This window comes from Argiope bruennichi, chromosome X2, assembly GCF_947563725.1.
Source record: "Argiope bruennichi chromosome X2, qqArgBrue1.1, whole genome shotgun sequence".
Taxonomy (NCBI): Eukaryota; Metazoa; Arthropoda; class Arachnida; order Araneae; family Araneidae; genus Argiope; species Argiope bruennichi.
In genome coordinates, this window is record NC_079163.1 from 28,415,870 (window position 1) to 28,424,961 (window position 9,092).

Sequence of the window (9,092 nt, forward strand, 5' to 3'; positions counted from 1 at the left end):
AGAGTCATTGAACTGATTTTTGCAAATGTGCAAATTCCTTATTATGCTACTTTGACCACCATACTAAAGATACTTTTAATAACAAACACCAGGCATATTAAATATATTTCCACCAAAAGCAACTGAATAAATTGTAATTTTGTAAGAACTTAATATCTCTGAAATCTCGTTTGATAAACATCCTGAAAAACTCCTTTTCTCTCAAGTGAATAATAATATTAATGAGTGTACAAAATATGAAATTACTTCTACATGTTACAAATATTGTGAATTCAGAAGTTGATCCAAATCAGTAAAAAGTTGGAACATTTCTCGCTTAAGCCATGCTTTATAATGATATTTAAAAACATCAGTCAATTCGATTTCTCTTCCTAATACACTTAAGATATTGTTTTCAACTGCTTGATGATCAGGATCATTGCAAAGTGATCTAGAACGATCATATCTTCTATTATGAAAGCAATTAATGTTTAACTGTAATGCAAATTTTTCAATTTGGTAGTCCCATGGTCTAGCATCTAAGTCTGAAACAGAAGATTCTTGTCAAATATATTTAAAAAAATACAGTTATATATATATTAAAAAATACAGCCTTGGTTATGTACTGAAAAATTAAATAATTCATTAAAGTATCATTTACGCCTGGCGAGATTTAGATAAAGTTAGATTGTGCAGAAAAAAGTTGACATGCAAAATCAAATATTTGTAAACAAAATCGTGAATAATATCGAAAGTCAACATAATGCAAAATGTCATCTCTTTTATTTTAAAAAGCATTTTTTAAAATTAAAATATTAATTGACAATAACTTCTAATTTTCAAGCTCGGCATTTCTGTATTATATAATTTGAAAGGAAATACAAATCTGACAGAGATATATAAAATATGGTAACATGTATAGAAGAGATGAAACCGAACCATATATTTAATATTTTTCAAGAGTATTTGCTTACACTGATTAAAATTAGTTATTGCTTTCAATTTCTCTTGATGTATCACCCCAACATTCCTAAAAGGTGCAATTACTTAAACTGATTATAATTAAATAACTGTGAAACATTTGATGCCGTGTCAAGATTAAAAATCCCCGTTTTAACCAGTTATCATTTTTTACAATAATATTTCTTACAGATTTTACTAATTTTAAGAGATTTTAAAGCATGCTTTAAATGATCAAACACATCTTAAGTTCTTTCTAAGACTCGTTTCTCGTATCTTTTTTTATAAATTCATATCATAAAATTAGATAAGTAAAGGCTCAAAGCTGCAACTTATTTAGACTTAAAAAAAAGTGTTGTGTTATTAGATGATGCTTTACTAATGTAAATTTGAGATTCAAACCATTTCCACGGGCCCAGTCATCGTTCAACATGTGTCGAACTGTCTGATTAATTGCAGACATAGTCTTCATGTTACTTTTGCACCATTGCCTTCCAAGGTGCATTTGCATTTTTAGCAACTTCAAGATTTAAAGCTGCATTATTCCTTGTTCCACTTTCAAAGCACGTTTTAAAATTGGAGCTGATTTAAAAACAAGCAACATCTGCAGTATAAATGAAAATATTTTGATTAAACAATATTTGAACATAACATAAGCAAAACCTACAGGAACACTACATCTTTTGAACTGAACAATTTTTTAAATTAATAAATAATATTTATAAAATAGACAAACGCAAAAAAAAATTATAATAATTTGTATATACGAACAAAAAGAAATAATTAACTAAACTACTATTTTCACTTAAATTATTAATCCTAATAATATAAATATTAATCCTTTTAGTTTCCAAAGATTGAATGAATAATAATGTTGTAAAGAATTTTGATTTGTAAAGAAACGAATAATTCTTTTGGATTCTTGGGTTATGGTTTAAACTTAATTTGAATGGAATTCGCCTTTCACAATCACAATTTGAATTTCAGATGGCTTACATGAATTAACTTTTCCTATGCTATCTTTTTTAATTGTAAACGGTTGTACATTTTCTTGAGTTGTATTTTTATCATTTTGGTTCATTAAATTTAAATTCCTTACTTTCATTTGTTCCCATCATTCCACTGTAGAAGCTTTTAATTATGTGATCTGCATTCGAGGATAGCTGCTTTATCAGTCATCAGACTTTTCCCTTTTCTTTTGCATATTCAAATTTTTATAAATACAAATAATAATCATATTTTTTCCTCTGAATCAACAATTAGAGTCTTATTAATTCTCACAAAAAAAGAGCATAATGAATACATTTTATATATGATTACACAGTATATAAACTTAGTAATACATACCAGAAAAACCTTTATTAAAATATCCATGTAGCACAAAAGCTGAAAATAAAAAAAATCCCTCAATTTTATAAGAAAAGGAAATGAAAAAAACATAATAAAGCTGATACAGAAATTGGTTTTCCATAAAATGACCTGCATAATTTTTAAAAAACACTAATCAATGAAATGCACCATGATGTTTACATAATATTTAATTCAAAGAACTTATTCATTAATGTCAGAAAAATTATAATTAGAGGTAGCGATGGAAATACATCATACAGGGAAGTTTTTATAGTGTAAAAATCAATCCTGTAAACCCATCACCAGATAAATTCTTTTATCGCTTACAAAATAATGGAAATCAACAAAATTTGCTATTGATAAACTAAAAATTATACTGAAAGCAATATAAATATTTAATAAATTTTATAGCTAAAGTATACAATACTACAAAATGATATTTTAAAAAGTTTTGAATAAATAAATATGACTTCATGTTTTGTGTATATATAATAATTGATTATGTGTTTTTATATAACAGCTTTATAACACAAACATTCCATGTATATAAATTTTTAATGATGATATATAACTCTGAAATTTATGACTAATTACTTATATAATTCAAAAATATCAAACTCTACATTCATGATGGATAAATAAATTAATTTTAAATAAACCTAACAACAAAATTTTGTAGAAAACTCAAACATTTTTATGCATCAATCCTACTGAAAAAAAAATCATTAATTTCAATATACAAATAATACAATTCTGGATTTCTCTTCAAAGCAAGAATGTTTAATAGATTTCCTTAGATAAAATCAAAATATAGCAAACATAATTTTTATTTTCTTCAAAATAATATTCTAATACTTTTCTTGTAATGAACAAAACCGATCAATTTCTGCTTCAATACACGAAAACAATGATATTAAATTCTTTATTAGTCTAAACATTACTAAATTCTCCATCTCGAAATCACAAGTCGGGCATCTGCGTTCGAAAAACAATTGATCAGAGTGTGAACATCCGTTGTCGGATGATCAAGAAAAGGGGCAAAACAGGGGGGGGAGTGATTGGTCTGTAGAATACCGATTTGACCGCTGAGCAGTTATTAATCATCAGCTGATGTTTAACTACAGTCGGTGAATACGGCCGTGATTGTGGTTTATCATTATATTTCAAAAATTTTAATGACCTGCGCCGGAAAGAGTTAACTGGAACCATAAAGCAATTAGGGTGATTGCAATAGCAGATGTTTAGAAGATGTATTTATACTCTGTTTCACCCTAACTTGGCAGTATTGTAAAAGGTAGAAAATGTGACGCTCCGCGTTGGGAAAGAGTTCCCCATCAATTCCGACTTTAAAATAGTTAAAATGCGCAGAAATTTATCAAGTAATATCATAAATTACAGAAATCCTTTTTTTATCAATATGTATTTAAAATTATTCTCAAGTTAGAAGTGCTTATATGTTAAGTATTTTGTAAATAAAGCGAACGAATAAAGCTAAAAAATTGACATAATGAATTTCACTTTGGCTAGAACCGGTCTTCAAGGTCAAATATTTGGCGCGGTTTTCTTTTACGTCTCCGCCAACTCAGCTTCATTCAGTTCGCAACCGTTATAATCTTTCGTACTTTTTTATTTCGCTTTTTTACCAGCTGATATTTTTGATACTATTAATCACATTAGTAGTTATTAGTTTTGATTGTTGAATATTTATTCGATTCGTTATTTTTATTCACTTCTAAAATGTCTGAAAAAGAGAAAGTGTTATCACCGACTACGCTGTGCACACCATCAAGACGAGTGAAACCAACAATAAGTGCAGCATGCAGAAACATATTAAACGTTTATTCTCGACTCCGAGAAAACCCTCAAGATTCTATCAATCAAATCGTCGATAAAGTTTCGCACCTTACAGGTGTTTCGCAATGAACAGTTTTCCTTTTGAAAAAAGAAATAAAGGCATCCAGTTCTTTAAGTACCCCTGGAAAGAAATGATCAGGCTCAGTAGGTAAACATTCAGGTCTTGTAAAATAGGATGATTTTACATTATCCTGTATTTGACAAAAAATCCATGCATATTTTCGTAGAAATGAGATCCCAACATTAGATAAAGTTTTAAAAGATGTGAACGATTATACAGATATATTTTCGAAAAACATTAGCCGAACTACGCTTTACCGAATATTGAAAGATTTAGGGTTTTCTTTTGAGAAACGATGAAACGAAATGAAATAACATTAATGTTTTATTAAAATAATGTATCGATAATATTGAAAAAATAATGAAAATAAGGAAACAATTAATTCTGCGATAAAGTGATAATATAATAAAGTAAATAAATATTTACTAATTGGCGAAAAATTGGCGAGATAAAGTTTCGCCAGCGATCTACATTTCTAGTAACTTTGTACTTTAAAGTAACCCAGTTCCCCTGACAGAGACTGTGATTCGGCATGCCTAGAATATACACTACTGCCAAGTTAGGGTGAAACAGAGTATAGTAAATTTGATCATGGTTCTATCGGCGTATGACTCTGCGTTTTAATGTGCAGATGGTAAACGCTCGATACATAAAATAAACATTTCTTATTTTAGGATATTACGACCAACGATTTAAAGTATTTTAAAGAAATTAAAATAAAAACACAAACTACGTCAAATCCAAGCAACGGCGAGCATCTCACTCGTTCTATTTATTTTTACAATATATCTCGTTGCCAGATGCAACAGCAGAAAAATAGTTTCATTTAACACAAAAATAATATATAAAATATTTTTGATGCAATTACTTCAAAAACAAACATGAACAATTATAACAATTAAACAAATACAAAACATTAATAATTATTTATAATATTTAGTTACGTGTGAACCACAATAACTTGCGATGATGAGTTGCGTTACTCACAACCTGTTCCTACATCACTCCCTTGCCAGTAACGAAGTTACGTTAATTAGAAAAAAATTGAAAATGACATTTAAATTTAATATGAATAGAATGCACTAGAACAACATTTTATGCATCGTCTGTAAAACGCACAGGTCGTTTTATTTTCCTTCCACAACGTGTTTGTGTGGTTAAAACAGGCAGTTTCTCGTCCTTTATTGAATCACTTAATGCATTCTTATGTTGCATCCTTTCAGTTGAGCCACTTCTTTTGGGTTCACAAGATGCAGGACTGTTAACAGTTGATGGCAATGGAGCATCAGAAGTGTCAAAATGTGTTAACTTATAGGCTGGTTTAATTCGATCAATAGAAATATTTACATGTTCACCTTTGATTAATAACGTGAAAAATTTTTGCGTTCGTTGTAATACTAAAAATGGTCCTTCATATGGCGGTTCTAAGGGTTTTTTTACGCGATCAATCCTAAGAAATACGTGAGTAGCTGTATTTAAATCTTGTGGGACAAAAATGTGTTGTTTGCATTTTTGCTTGGGTATTCTTGGTTTTACTAACTGCATCTGTTTTCGCAGATTATCAACAAAAGAATCTGTAATGGACACAGTTTTCGAATCTTCAAAAAACTCACCAGGTAATTTGATAGATTTACCAAATACCATTTCGGCTATTGTAAAACTACAATCGTCTCGAAGAGAAGCTCGTAAACCCATGAGAACCGTAGGCAACGACTCAGTCCATCGAATACCTTTGTGGCATCTAATGGCTGCTTTTAGCGTGCGATGTAGGCGTTCTATCTTTCCATTACTTTGGGGATGATAAGACGTCGTATGCCGTAATTTTACATCACAAATGATTGCTAATTTTCTGAATAATTCTGAAGTAAACTGAGTTCCTCGATCCGTAACCACGAGAGAAGGTACTCCAAATCGTGTTATCCAGCATTCGTAAAAAGCTTGTGCAACAACTTCAGCAGTGATCTGTCGTAAAGGAACCACTTCCATCCAAGATGTGTGTCTATCGATGCATGTCAAACAATAGATGTATCCATCCGATGGAGAATACGGCCCAATCAAATCAATATGAATTACACTAAAACGATCATCTGGCGGTTTAAAAGTTCCAAATTCGGATTTTGTATGCCGCGAAATTTTATTTTTTTGGCAATGTAGACATGCCCGTGTCCAGTTACGAACTTCCTGTTTCAGTGAAGACCAAATGAATCGTGATGACATTTCTTTAACTGTTGTACGAATTCCGGGGTGAGCTAAACAATGGATTTGTTGAAACATCCGCATACGGAAAGGCTTTGGAATAAAAGGTCTAACCTTTGATGTAGATGTGTCGCACCATAAAGATTTTCCGGATGGAAGTTGACACTGCTTAAATTTCAAGGATTTACTGTAAAGTCGCAGTTGTTTCAGTTCGTCATCATCAATTTGGGCATCAGCAATTTGATCATAGTCTATAGATGGCAGGTTAACATTAGCAATTCTCGATAATGTATCTGCGACAATATTTTCCTGACCCTTTACATGACATATATTTGTGGTAAATTGAGAAATATACTGTAAATGTCTCAACTGTCTTGGCGACGCTTTGTCGTTCTTTTGCTTAAAAGCAAAAACTAAAGGTTTATGATCAGTGAAGATTTGGAAATCTCTACCTTCCAAATAATGCTTAAAATGTTTTACGGACAAATAAATAGCCAAAAGTTCACGATCGTACGTCGAATAATTGGTTTGTGCCTCATTTAACTTTTTTGAAAAAAATGCGATAGGTTTCAACCCATCAGGTTCGTGTTGTTGCAAAACTGCTCCTATAGCCAAATCCAATGCGTCTGTGTGAAGAGACAGAGGATAATCGAAATTTAGATATGTCAACATTGCAACTTCTGCTATATCCATTTTGCATTTTTCAAATAATTTTACAGTTGCCTCACTCCAAGGCACTTTTCTCTGATCTTTCTTTTTGGCACCTTTTAAAAATTCATGAAGAGGGGCTTGAGTTGCCGCAGCATTTTTTATGTATGGACGATAGAAGTTTAGCATACCTAAAAATGTACGCAATTTTTGAAGGGTGTTTGGCAATGGATACTCTAATATGGCCTTTACTTTTTCAGGCAGAGGCCTTGATCCTTTAGCCGAAATTTTATAGCCCAAAAATTCTAGTGAATCAACTCCGAAAACTGATTTGCTGACATTTATGCGAAGCCCGTAATCATTTAAGCGTTGAAAAACTATTTTGAGATGTGAACGATGTTCTTCTGGACTAGAAGAGGCAATCAATACATCATCTAAATAAGGAAACACAAAGTCTAAATTTCGAAATACTTCGTGAATAAATCTTTGGAATGTTGCCGGAGCATTCCGCAAACCAAAACTCATTCTGTTAAATTCGTAAAGTCCAAACGGAGTAATAATAGCTGTTTTTTTCTTGTCCTCCTCTGCAACAGGAATATGAAAATAGGCCTTAAAAAGATCAATTTTAGAAAATATGACTTTGTTTGGCAAAATGTGCTGAAAATCTTCAAGTCTAGGAATTGGATATCTATCTGGGAGTGTTTGGTCATTCAACCTTCTGTAGTCTCCGCATGGTCGGAAAGATCCATCTTTCTTCGAGACCATATGCAGTGGACTGGCCCACTCTGATTTAGATGGACGAATAATATTATTGTCCAGCATAAACTTAAATTCCTGTTTAGCAGTTTCTAATTTCTTCGGATCTAATCGCCTTGCTTTAGAGTACACTGGTGGTCCCCTAGTTTCTATGTGGTGTTTTACAGTATGCTTTACATCAGAAATAAAAAAATTAGGTTTTGTAATAGATGGGTACAAATACAATAAATCTGAATATTTACAGGCACTGTACATTGTATTTACACTGACGTTTACGGCAGGTGCAATTTTACCTTGAGTAGACAGGTTAGTTATTCCATCAATTAATGTTTTATTCTTAACGTCAACTAACAAATGGAAACGATTTAGGAAATCTGCTCCTAAAATTGGCTGTTTGATATTTGCTATGACAAAAGGCCATTGGAATTCACGACGTAATCCCAAATCAAGGGTTAATACTTTCGTTCCATATGTTTCAATTTCAGTTCCATTTGCAGCATATAATTTATAATCACTAGTTGAAATTTGTTTTGCGGTATTGGGAAAAATGCTAACATCAGCTCCACTGTCCACAAGAAAACGCAAACCCGTTGTTTTGTCAAAGACAAATAAACGGTATTTACGGCAATCTTGATTTACTTCCGCAGCAGAACTCGCCGTTAAGTCTGCTGCTGATGCTAGTTTTCCGAATTTGCATTTTTCCACTCGCAAGGTTTCTTGCATTTATCGGGATGACACTTTGCTCCAAATTTATAATGATAAAAACAGTACTTACCAGCAGGATTAAATCGTTTACGAGACGCGCTGCGCCCCCGATTGTTTTGATTAGCAGCTCTGCTCCTTGAATGACTGCGTTCAAATTGTAAGCGGTTGATTTTACGCTCTAAAGAAACAATTTGTGAACGTAAACTATTTATTTCACTATCCTGCTGTATATCACCTCTAGATGTAGCATATATTTCCCGATTCGGATGCATTTCTACAATACGGTCAGCCATTTCGGCAAGTTTCCGGATATCTTCATTGCTGACGATTAGGATATTTCGGATGGAATCCGGCATTTTTTGAAGAAATAGAGTTTTCAACACATTATCCGAAATCCCATCTGTCGCCAAACTACGCATTTTTTGAAGTAGTTGAGTTGGCCGTAAATCGCCTAACTCCATTTCTGACACGAGACGCTGAATACGTCTATTTTCGCTTTCTTTAAAGGTATTCAGCAATCTCTCCTTCGCAGCGGTATATTTATTTTCATTAGCATCAGTGACTATATCCCATAAATTTTCAA